The sequence below is a fragment of the Pinus tabuliformis genome, chromosome 1_2 (assembly GCF_031772625.1).
Source record: "Pinus tabuliformis cultivar Carrire ecotype Pingquan chromosome 1_2, CPIR1, whole genome shotgun sequence".
Taxonomy (NCBI): Eukaryota; Viridiplantae; Streptophyta; class Pinopsida; order Pinales; family Pinaceae; genus Pinus; species Pinus tabuliformis.
The window spans coordinates 1,157,907,476-1,157,918,745 of record NC_142298.1 but is presented as its reverse complement, the minus strand read 5'-3'; positions in this window follow the sequence as shown (position 1 = coordinate 1,157,918,745).

Below are 11,270 nucleotides of genomic sequence, written 5' to 3'. Positions count from 1 at the left end.
CAAAGCTTAGATCACCCAACAATCTGATGTTGTCTCAAGAAACCAACAACAATTCCTTACAATATGCAAAATTCCAGCCTCTGGATCTCTGGGATGAGGGATCCATATATAGATATCTGTAAGGGAGATGAGTCAGCTTGTGATTTGATTAGTGTCTTCCCTCTGATAGTTCTTGCTTCCACTTGGAGATTGATGATCTCTTACTCATCCTTGGTCGAATTTAGAGAGGCAAGTGTCACAGGAGAAGTTTCTGGAAGTTTCCATGCCTCTCCACCTCGCGGAATGACACTGCCATTTGTCACTTCTCGCCCATCGCACCCCATAGAAGGGCTTTTTGAAATTCAACACACCCACACAGTGTGTTTAGGTGAGATGCAATGCACTTTGCCTATGGAGCAGCTGAAATGATTCTGTTTTGACCGATTCTGAGCAGTTTTTCATGGAGAACTTCTGGGAGAAGTTGTAATCAGTTGACCTTGTTCCTTTAGGGGTTATAACAACACTTTTAGGGACTTAGGAGCCCTTGGTTTATGGACATTTCATGCTTGGGTTTGTAGTGCCCAAAAATGTCTATAACAAGTACATCAAATCATTGAATACTTGGATTAAAATGCTGTTATGTGAAAAATGGATTATGCACATGCATTGATGTCTGGCATAACACGAAGCAAAAGAGGCTACCGAGGAACCAAAGGATTAGAGAACAGTCATTTGATTTCTATTTCATGAGAAAGCAGGGAAGAACTCGCAGGGTTCTCTTCGAGAACTGCAGTGTAGTTGATTAAGCAGCACATTCCACTGATACCACCACCGCCTATGCCATCACCTACTTCACCTACATCAAATCCATATTCACCAACCTCACCTCTGCCACCACTGAAATTTAGGATGGCAAGTGCGTTCAATTTGCTGGTATTTAGAGGTATAGGAAATGAGGAACCAGGTTAGTTCTGGTTTGTGGTAAGGGCTGTATGGGAAGCCCAAGGTATAATGGATGATAACATCAAAAAGGCTACTCTAGTTAGCGCGCTATAGGACCGCACGTTGACGTGGTATATAAATTACTCAAGTGATCATCTGAATGCAGGAATAGTGACGATCCAAGACACGTTGACTAGAGAATTTAGCCGGCCAAAATTAGAGACATAGTTGGTCATTGGGTTCAAGGAGATCGCGATGTTACCTTGTGAAACCCCGTGGGATTTGGATGAAAGATTGAAAAGCACAATCTGCAAGGCTAACATGACGTTGATGGATGCGCAACATTGCGCGTGGTTTGTGGCGTCTTTGACACCACACATGAGGACGATGCTATCATAGCAAAAGATCTCAACCCAAGTCAAAGCATTAGAGATAGAAATGAGGTTGCACGAAACTCCAATACAGGATCCAGGGTTGGGGGTTCAGCAAATCCACACACAACTACAAAACTTGTGCTTATAAATGCAAGGCTTGAAGCAATAAAAGGTGCCCCGACTGGAGACATGTACAGAGGGAGGGTGCATTAAGTGCAAGAGTCAAGGACATGACAAGGACCATTGCCTTGTCTTCATGAACTATCTGGCAGGAGGGGGCTCGATGCCATTAAAGCTGGAGGAACAAGCAGGGCCAAGTGAGGCACCTGTGCTCTGTTGCGCAATTTATCAAGTGGGGGGGGGAAGCACGCAACAGATAACTGCCACCTCTTGCAGAAGTATACCTAGACCCCGCAGTAGCTATATTGAAACTTTTGTAGATTAGTGGGTCACAACGAACGAACATGTCGAAGTTACAATTTAATGATGGAAATAACCCCAGCCTATCGAGTGTAGACTGAAGCACGAGGTTTCAACCCAACCGTTGGGCCATGCAAGGGATTCCAAGGATGCAGATGGGGAAGAGGAATGGGGCCCAGGCGAGGATACGGATAGTTGATCTGTTATAACTGCGGAGGACTAAGGCACTATGATCACGACTGTATGATTCCAACAAGGATATCTTGTCCATACTATGAGCAATTTGACCATGAAATGGTAGACTGTCCAATGCTTACTACCCCGATGCACGAAAATGGGATATTGCAGCCCACTCCGACTCAAAATGTCCAAATGATGAGTTCGAAACCCTACGATGAGGACCCCAGCATAAACATGGTACTAAGGAGCAATGCAACCACTAGAGAAGATGCGAGGAAATAGCCTGGAGAATATGAGAGGGGTTGCGGTGCTCTGACAAAGGAACCTGACTTGGAAATAGAATAGGTGAAAGGGATGTCTAAAGAAGCTCAGAAGAGCTTCACGGAAGTCTCTACCCCAGGTGATGGGGATCCAATTGAGCCAGGAATGGATCCCTCTATGCTTACCACCTATATAGAGACATGTATGAAGTTGCTATGTGATAATAGGGTGGTTAAAAGACTCCAAGAGTTGATTACTAGGTGCACGAGATAAGGGGAACCACGTGTAGTCTGGAAACTAGGGAAAAATGCTCATGGCAACGGGTGAGAGATGCAGATGATGAAACAAATTGGTGAATACAAGATGGACTAGGTCATTTTGGATCTAGGGTTAGACGCAAATGTGTTACCTAAGCAAACGTGGGAACACATGGTTAGGCCTGCACTACAATGGTCTCCTATTCAACTACAGATGGCCAATCAACAAAAGATCCTACCGATGGGACGACTATGAGGGGTGACAGTGAACATTGAAGGAGTAAGTATGCAAACCAATTTTGAGGTAATAGAAATTGTTGATGATATTAATCCATACCCTGCATTACTAGGAATATATTGGGCCACGGACATGAATGGGGTTATCAACTTAAAAAGATGGAAAATGACATTCGAGAAAAAGTCACTTCGTGTCATATTTCCATTAGACCTGGCTGAAGGAGCACACTACACCGAGCCGTTGCGCGAAGAAGACAGTGACAATGAACTAGACTACATCTACCAGATAATAACATAAGACCAGGATTGGGTGAATCCCTTAGCAGACGGAAGAATCTCATGGGAGCGTGATAGTTCCTGCACATCGGATTCAAATGAGGAAATTGAATGCTAGCAGAACCGATTGCATGAAGTCACAGCACTCAACTATAGTATGATGATTAGATCATTGCGACGTGTGACCACTGAAGTAAGAAAATGGCCAGCAAATAACGGCACAACTAATGAGGAGCAGTCAGTCAACCCTAACACTTCAATCATAAAGCAGGAGCAGCATAGTCCGATAAAAGAAGCACTGCGCACACCGATATGGTGTGCATATAGGAAGATGAGGAGGAACAAGCGTGGAGGTAGAAGGTGGTTCCGAGTATGGATTGGTGAACGTGCATAGAAAATGCAGCCAAGCCAGCCAAGACGGAGCCAGGCAGCCCCCCATCTACAACAACGGACACAGTGGCATGATGCGCAATCATCGACCCAACTGAATCTATGCATAACAAGGGTTCGTTGGGCCGATAAGACCTTGAACAGAGTGGGGTGGGCCGAAGCAACTCTGTCCCCAGTTGGATGGGAAATAAAGGGCATTTCACCGACCACTACCCCTGTCACTCGACCTGAATGAATAGACCTCGACAAAGGGATCCGGAGATTGCGGGAAGCCATTCAGTGTGGTAACCTGAGAATTTACGAACTAGAGGAAAGAGGGGCAAGGCTAAGAAGGAAAAGCGTGAGGCTGGATGAAGAAATTGATAAAATAAAAATAGGAAACACACAAACGGGTCGTGCGAGCACACGGGGAATGGAACCGAACCTGGATGACCCTCCTATAATACTAGCACAAGCCGTGACCCTGCTATCATGGTTGTGATTGCACCCTAGGGCACAAGGGAGCACCGATCGTAATATGCTACCAGACTCAAAGGAATGCGAAGGGTGCCCATAGCCTGGGCTAGCAGGGAAGACGAAAGCTCACACGAAGGGTGCGACCACCTGACTATCCGTAGTAGGCCCAGTTTCAGTGCTCCATGTAGTTGAATGAGGGTGTGGGACTATAAAATAGGCTGCAGGAAATCTGCGTGATTTGGTTGTGGCGAGCAAGGCCAGTCGAACACATAGGATGCATCCATGTACCATGGGTTGCGCTGTCGCGAGGGAATGATGGAAGGCGACCATTCCAGGTATTGTTCATGGTAAGATGTCCCATTTAAGACACCACAATGTAGGTGGTGGGCAACTAAGGCATAGGGGTAACTGCTAAGATCGCATTAATGAGCCACGAATAAGGCAAAAGGCCGAATTTTAATTTGAAATCTTATATAACAAGCAAGGGAAGGGGCACACAACAAAGCCTGATCATTCGAAGAATAGGACACCCTGGGTTCAAGCCAAGAGGAGAAAGATGGATGACACACCGATGGAAGAAAGCCCATGGTTTCAGGCAATGCCAAAGGAATGGCGAGAGGCATTCCTCAGGTCGATAACCACCAAGGAGGTTCCACAAAATCCTACACCACAGGTAGCTGAAATCCCTAAATCACCCAAGAAGCCGTGGACCAAGAAGGACCCCCAGATACCTGGCCAAGTAAGAAGGTCGCCGCGACATCTACGATTTAGCAAGCTCACAGTGGAAGAAAAGGCCAAAGCTATTACAATTGAAAGCGACGAGGAGGAAGAGGGACCTCCGACCTATGTCGAAGAAATAAACCCAGACGAGGAAGGTGAAGCAAATATCCAGCCAACCTAACAACCCAAGTATGTTCCTCCAAGCAAAGGGAAGGCTAAGGTCCCTACAAATCTAGATGACATTGACAACATACTCATCACCCCGTCTCTTCCAAAAGGGGTTCCACTTGAAGGCACGGTGGCTGGCTATATTTCGACGATGAAATTTGAAGACAAGGGCCTTGCAAATATAGAAAACTTTCCCCATTTGACAACTAGTGAACTAATGGAACAAATTGCGGAAGGGATGGTTATGACACTTCAGCCAAAGGAATGGCTACGAAAGGTGGAGGAAGTCGGGTTGCTCTGTCTCTTGTCCATTCCCCACTTTCTCCAGCCCCCTATTACAATATTGGTCATCAGACAGCTACTCTGTCTAGTACATGATGGATACTTATGGATAGATAACCCTGTCCACATCATGACAGAACTCATTCATAGGATCTCATAGCTCCCCTATGAAGGAAGAGACCCCAGGGAGATCGTTGATAAGAGTGGCGATGTGACAATGACAGAAACCCTGAAAAAGAAATACAAGTTGGAGAAAGGGCAGCAAGGGTATACTATTGACAATATTTCAGACAAAGTGGTCCACATTGCTACCCAGTTGTTGGCAGGGAAAGTGATGCGGAAATGCCACAACAATGAGGTTCCTGCAATAGTCATTGCGCTAGCTAAGAAATGCGCATCAGGGGAACGGTTCAATTGGGTGCAGTTCCTCTATGACGAGTTTTTGACCAACTGTAGGGAGGTCCAAGAGGAGGGAAAGACCTTCCACTACGTGTGGCTATTGTTGTCCATCGTGCTGGTTACCAGTGAATTACTCGAAGATAGCCAGTTTCCCTCTTTAGACCAGGATTGGCCAGAAGCCACCAAATATGCGTCACTTTGGGCGACCAAGGATGCTGCAAGAATCCAGGGCATCAATATTTTTTGGATACTGATGGACGCAAATGTCCGACAATGGATCACCCAGCAACCTCGACTGTCCAACGAAATCTATGACAGTGTGAAGCACATCGCCAAGTTTAAAGAATACATGCACTTTGTCTACATCCGAGTGCGTAAGGACCCCAACTAGATGTGGAATACACATCCTTTCATTGCCATTAATGAAGCTATCGATGTGGTATTGGATACATGGCCACCAAAATGGCATGGACCAGATGCAATGGGGTGCGATGAGGCCACCATCCAGAAATAGAAGGTTGAAGCTAAGCACACAACACAACAGAAGCGGAACGAACAGCATGCTGCGGAAGTTCAAGCGGCCCGGGAGGCAGCGCAAACTTTGACAGGCAAGGCACTAGTAGGGGGGATGTGACGAAAAAGGATGAAATAGGTTTGAAGGTGCCCATAGAGATAGTCATGGATACAGGGATAGAAGGAACACCACCAACCACCACTAGGGCACCCTTAAAATGGCCAACACTAATAGAACAGATGAAGCCGCGGAAAAAGGCCATAATGTCTAAATGGGACGGAGGAATGACCAGATTGACTCAGGGCTACCTAGGTGACATAGGGGACATAGTTTGCGAAGTCACCCAGGAAGCAATAGATGAGGCCATGTCAGAGCAACAGATTGTGTTGGGGGTGCTCTGCGCGCAGATACAGGAACTTGGGACATGGGCATCGCAGCTGAGAACCATCGCTACTCATGGAGTTATGGGTATGTCAATCACTGAGCAGCTGTTAAAGGCCTAAATGGCTCATACTATCTCGAGCCTAGCAGGAGCATTGGTCACAGAAAATGCGGTGGACAAAGCTATGGTGGGCCAGCTTACGGGGCTTGGATTAAATTTAGATACCCTCTTGCGTGAAAGCTTGTACCAGCTCCAAGACAGTGCATCAATGGAGCTCTAGGGAAGGACGTGCAGAACAGGTCCTCAGCGAACATAGAATTAATATAGAACAATTGAGCCTCCAACGGGATGAAGCCATCGCACAGAGTCAGCAGTTGGAGCAACTGGTAGGGGAAGCATGTTCGCATGCCCCTAAGCTAGAGATTGTGGCTGAGTTTCCTGTTGGAACACGAATCCACAAGCTGGCTAGTGGTTTTTGTGAAGCAAAGGAGGAGGCTGTGAGGATTCAGTTGGATCTTAGCTTGTAGATCACAGAGCTGAAACTGTAGGTACAGCCTTCGATGCCACCAGAGGTCACTAAGTAGCACAGAGGCATCATTAAATCTGGGCGGGAAACGATCACACATGCCATGAAGGAGTGCACCGACTTATTGGATCAGTCAGTTATTACACTCAATTTACTCCAAGAAGATCCATCCTTACAGAAATTGGAAATGGAAGCAAGGGAGCTCCAACAAGCCTATGATAATGTCAGAGGAACTGCACAGATGGTTTCTATTACGTAGTGCTTGGCCAAGATGAGGGAGGCCCAAGCCCTGAAGATACAAGCTGATGCTGCTCGACAGAAGGAAGTAGTGCTTAAAGAATGTCTCCAGCCATGGCTTGATGAGGCATTCGTGATTTCCACCACTATCGAGTGCAAGGTGGCACACATGTAGGCAAAATATGCACCCAACGAAGCATCTGAAATAGAGACTGAGGTGTCGGCAGCCCATGCCGAACAGGTACAACATATGGCAAAAGAGTTTGCTGCAAGTACAAGAGAAGCATAGAAGTTGCTGACTAACCTCTACACGAAGATTGTCGCACTAGCTGAGTGACTCGGGACGAGTCACGACGATTGTGTTGGGGGACTGTTGGGTAGCGAAGGCCTAGTGTTACGCTTTTGGGGCTCAAAGCCCAAAATTTTGGGTAATGGTATGGTAAAGACTCCACGAGATACATTGAGCACGAAGTGTAATGAGTCAAGTCAAAGGGTTGTTCGCCCAAAAATAATGTAAAATGAGTCGGCCTATCGCGGACCATTGAAATGTATAAATAGAGCAAGGCTCGATGGTTAGAAAGTAGTTTTTGGAAAGTATTCTTTTGATCGGGAATGTAATGGGTTTATGAGGCAAGAATTCTTGGATCATCTATAAGTCTGAGTCAAGGGAGTTGGTAGAGAGATAGAGGATCTATAGCTATGTGCGCAGAGGCCCGGTAGAGTCCACAACTATGTGCGTGGACCCCTGCAGCTAAGTGCCCAGGGCAGATTTAGTTGTACTGAAGAAAAGATCAATAAAGATAAGAATTTCTGAATCATTGTGTGTTTTCTTATGGATCTGTATGTTGCTTATGTTCTAAATTTATGCATGATCTGTTATATGGGTTTAGATCTTTATAATTGTGCGCACAAGGTTTTAAATTTAAATGTTTTCTTGAAGACTATAAAGAGTAGATCTTATCTATAACAAACTCATAAATAACAACCCTTACGGAAGTGCCTTGTTCCAGATCTACATGGAAGTAAAGTAGTGTGAAGCCTCAGAACAGTTCACAAACCCTCCAGACCACATCAAGACATCCCAAGGGTGTGGAAACCTGGTTCCAGCACCTTCCCCTACTACCTCAGGTGAGACCTCAATCCGCGCTCCCCGGGCTATTGCTGAAAGGGCCGATCGTTGCACGATTTGTTTGGCTAATAACTCTTCCGAACTTGGGTCAGGGCCCAATAAGCCAACAGAAGGATTGGATGTTTCTCCGTTGACGTAGCCCAAATTGGGTGAACCACGTATATTTGTGTCTCTCTTCAAATTTTTTCTTGACGTTCTTATGGTTTACTGAAGTCCTTTATACTGTTGTTCAGATCAATCTATGCAAGTTTGTAGTCCCTTGACATTTCAAGTTTTATTATACTAATGATGTGCATAACTTGTGAATTTTAGGACTCTTTATGCTTGTTTTTGGTCTTGGAATTTTAGCAGTCTTTGTGTTCTCAAAAACTTGTTTGGATTCTTTAAAAAATAAAAAGACAAAAAAATTGTTCTTACCTTTCTTTTTCTTTTCAGCTGTTTTTTTTGGTTTCTTCATTATTTTTGAGCAATTGTGAACTTTTTTCGATTATTTTTTGCTTCGCTTCAAGGAAAGTTTGTCATTGAATTTTTGCCCTTCTTGTAGTCAGGTTGGGCTATTTATCTTGTGAAGGAACACATTTTATTAGTGTATGAGCATCTATAGAATCTTGCACTTTTAGTCTTTTTGTTAGATTTTGACTGTATGGAGAGAGTTTTCTAAAAAGGAAAAAAAAAATTCTTTTACAAGTTTATTCATAGAACCTTATAGAAATATATTTTCATCAAAGAAAAATAGTTTCATTTTCATATAGCTAAGTTTATATTGATTTATTTTTCATCAAAACACCACAAGTTGTACTCTCATTTTACCTGTGACCTAAAGAACCCTATTTTAAAATAAAGCGCTTAATTAAAAAGAACTAGAACATTTTTTTATTTGTCATTAATTACATCAAGTCTAGATCTTTAGGGCCTTGAAATAGGTGAGTAGATATTTAAATCTCCAAGGCCACTCAAATTGTTAAACATATATGTTGAATAATGAGTGAAATCCAATGTCGTTAGAAAGACTGGGAAAGCTCTGTTATTGGGAGTCAAGGATGAGGGAGAGTGAAGACAAGGAAAGAGAGATATTATTGGGTGTGGAGCTTGATTATCTTCTTTATTCAGAGGTATCGCCGCATTGGAGCTTGTAAATTTGCACCGCCATGGGGAGAACAACGATTATTTGGATCCCCCCCCTCTCGACAAGGGATTGGGGGCAGCACCTCTAAAGCTAAAAATAGATGTAAACTTTTCTTGTAAAATGTTGTAATTTCGTAATCAATCTGGGTCGTTCATTAGGTGGAAATATGACGGTAGAAGCTATGTTTAATTTAGGGTTTTTTTCACTAGAAGACAACCCCCCACTATATATGAGGAAACTGTATTGTGGCTATGTATATATGTGTTGGCTTATTGGGGCTTGACCAAGGTTCGGAAGTGTTTTAGCCAAACAATCCCGCACTACCGGACCTTTTGACAATAGTCCACGGAGCGCAGACTAAAGTCTCACGCGAGGTAGTAGGGGAGGGTGCTGGAACCAGGTTTCCGCACCCTAGGGATGTCTAGATGTGGTCTGGATGGGTCGCGATCCGATCTGTGCACTCGCACTGCACTGCACGGCTGGCTGGCCTTCGCATAGATCTGCAACAGGTGCTTCCTAGATTCCTATTATCAAAGGATTTATTATAGATCTTAAGGTCTTTAACGGTTATAACCAGTGTGTGCACCCAAACAGATTTGCATAAACAAATGACATAAGTAGAAAGAGATAGATCATAACAGATGCATAAACCAGAATATAAACAAAGCCGCAATATTTCAAAACCAATTTAACTTTATTAATGTCTTCAAATTCAGTACAATCCCTTTCCTACCCTACGTACACAACTGCAGAGGTCTGCGCACACAGCTGCAGACTCTACCAGGTCTTCGCACACATAGTTATAGAGTCTCTATCTATCTACTATCACCCTTGACTCAGACTTACAGATGTAGAGAGAATATCGCCTTCAGAAACCCATAACATTCAAGATTCAAAACCAAAACTGACTTCTACCCTTAGAGCCTTGCTCTATTTATACATTCCCATGGTCCGCGGACCAAGGGCAGGCCGACTCACTTTCTATTTTCTTACATTATTTTTGGGTGGACAACCCTTTGACTTGACTCATTACATTTCATGCACCACACACTTTGTGGAGCTTTTACCACACTTTTACCCAAAATTGTGGGCTTTACGCCCCAAACCTATTACGCAGGGCCTCCACTGCCCAATGGGGCCCCAACACAATCATCATGACTTGTCCCGAATCACTCGTTTGGTGCGTTGATCTTTACTCATAGTTCCTCTAGAAACCTTTGCACTGTACTGACATCTGCCACACATTCTTCCACTGACTCCTATATCAATTGTGCCTAGCATTCTGATGCATCATTGGAGGCACCTTTTGCCTTAGCTCATATATGTCCTGCAACTGGGTCAGCTTCCCCTCGATTGTAGTGGTAACCGTGAATGCTTCCTCAAGCCAAGGCAGGATGTGCGCTTTGAGCCCAACTTCACATTGTCGTGTGGCATCCACCTATTCCTTCAGAGCGTGGGCCTCCCTCATTTTGGCCAACCGCTGAGTGATGGTGACTATTTAGCAGTCTCTCGGACATTGACATAAGCCTTTTGCAACTCTCGTGCTTCTGTCTCTACTTGTGGCAGTGTTGGGTCTTCTTGTAGTGATGTGAGCATAAGAAGGGACTGATCCAACAATCCCGTGCACTCTTGTACAATGCACTCTATCACTTTCAATCCCGCTTGAATTTCGTGGCGGCGCTACTCTCTAACTTTCGGAGGTGTAGTAGGTTGCGCCTTCATCCTTAGCTCCACGATCTGCAAGTTCAATTCCAACAAAGCTTTCGTGGCCTCCACTTGAGCCTTCCGGAATCCTGCCACCATGTGATGCATCTTATTGGTTGTGGGGAGTTCCGCTAGCACAGCCAGTTTTGGTACACTACTACAAACCTCCTCCATGGCCTGTTCTATTCCTTAGTTGTGTGTAATCAATTCGTTGCACTGTAGACTTATCTGTTCCAGATTTCCTTTGTGCTCCATTAATATTTGGAGGGTGTCGCTTTCCCTGGCATGGAGCTCAGCGGTTACCCATATTG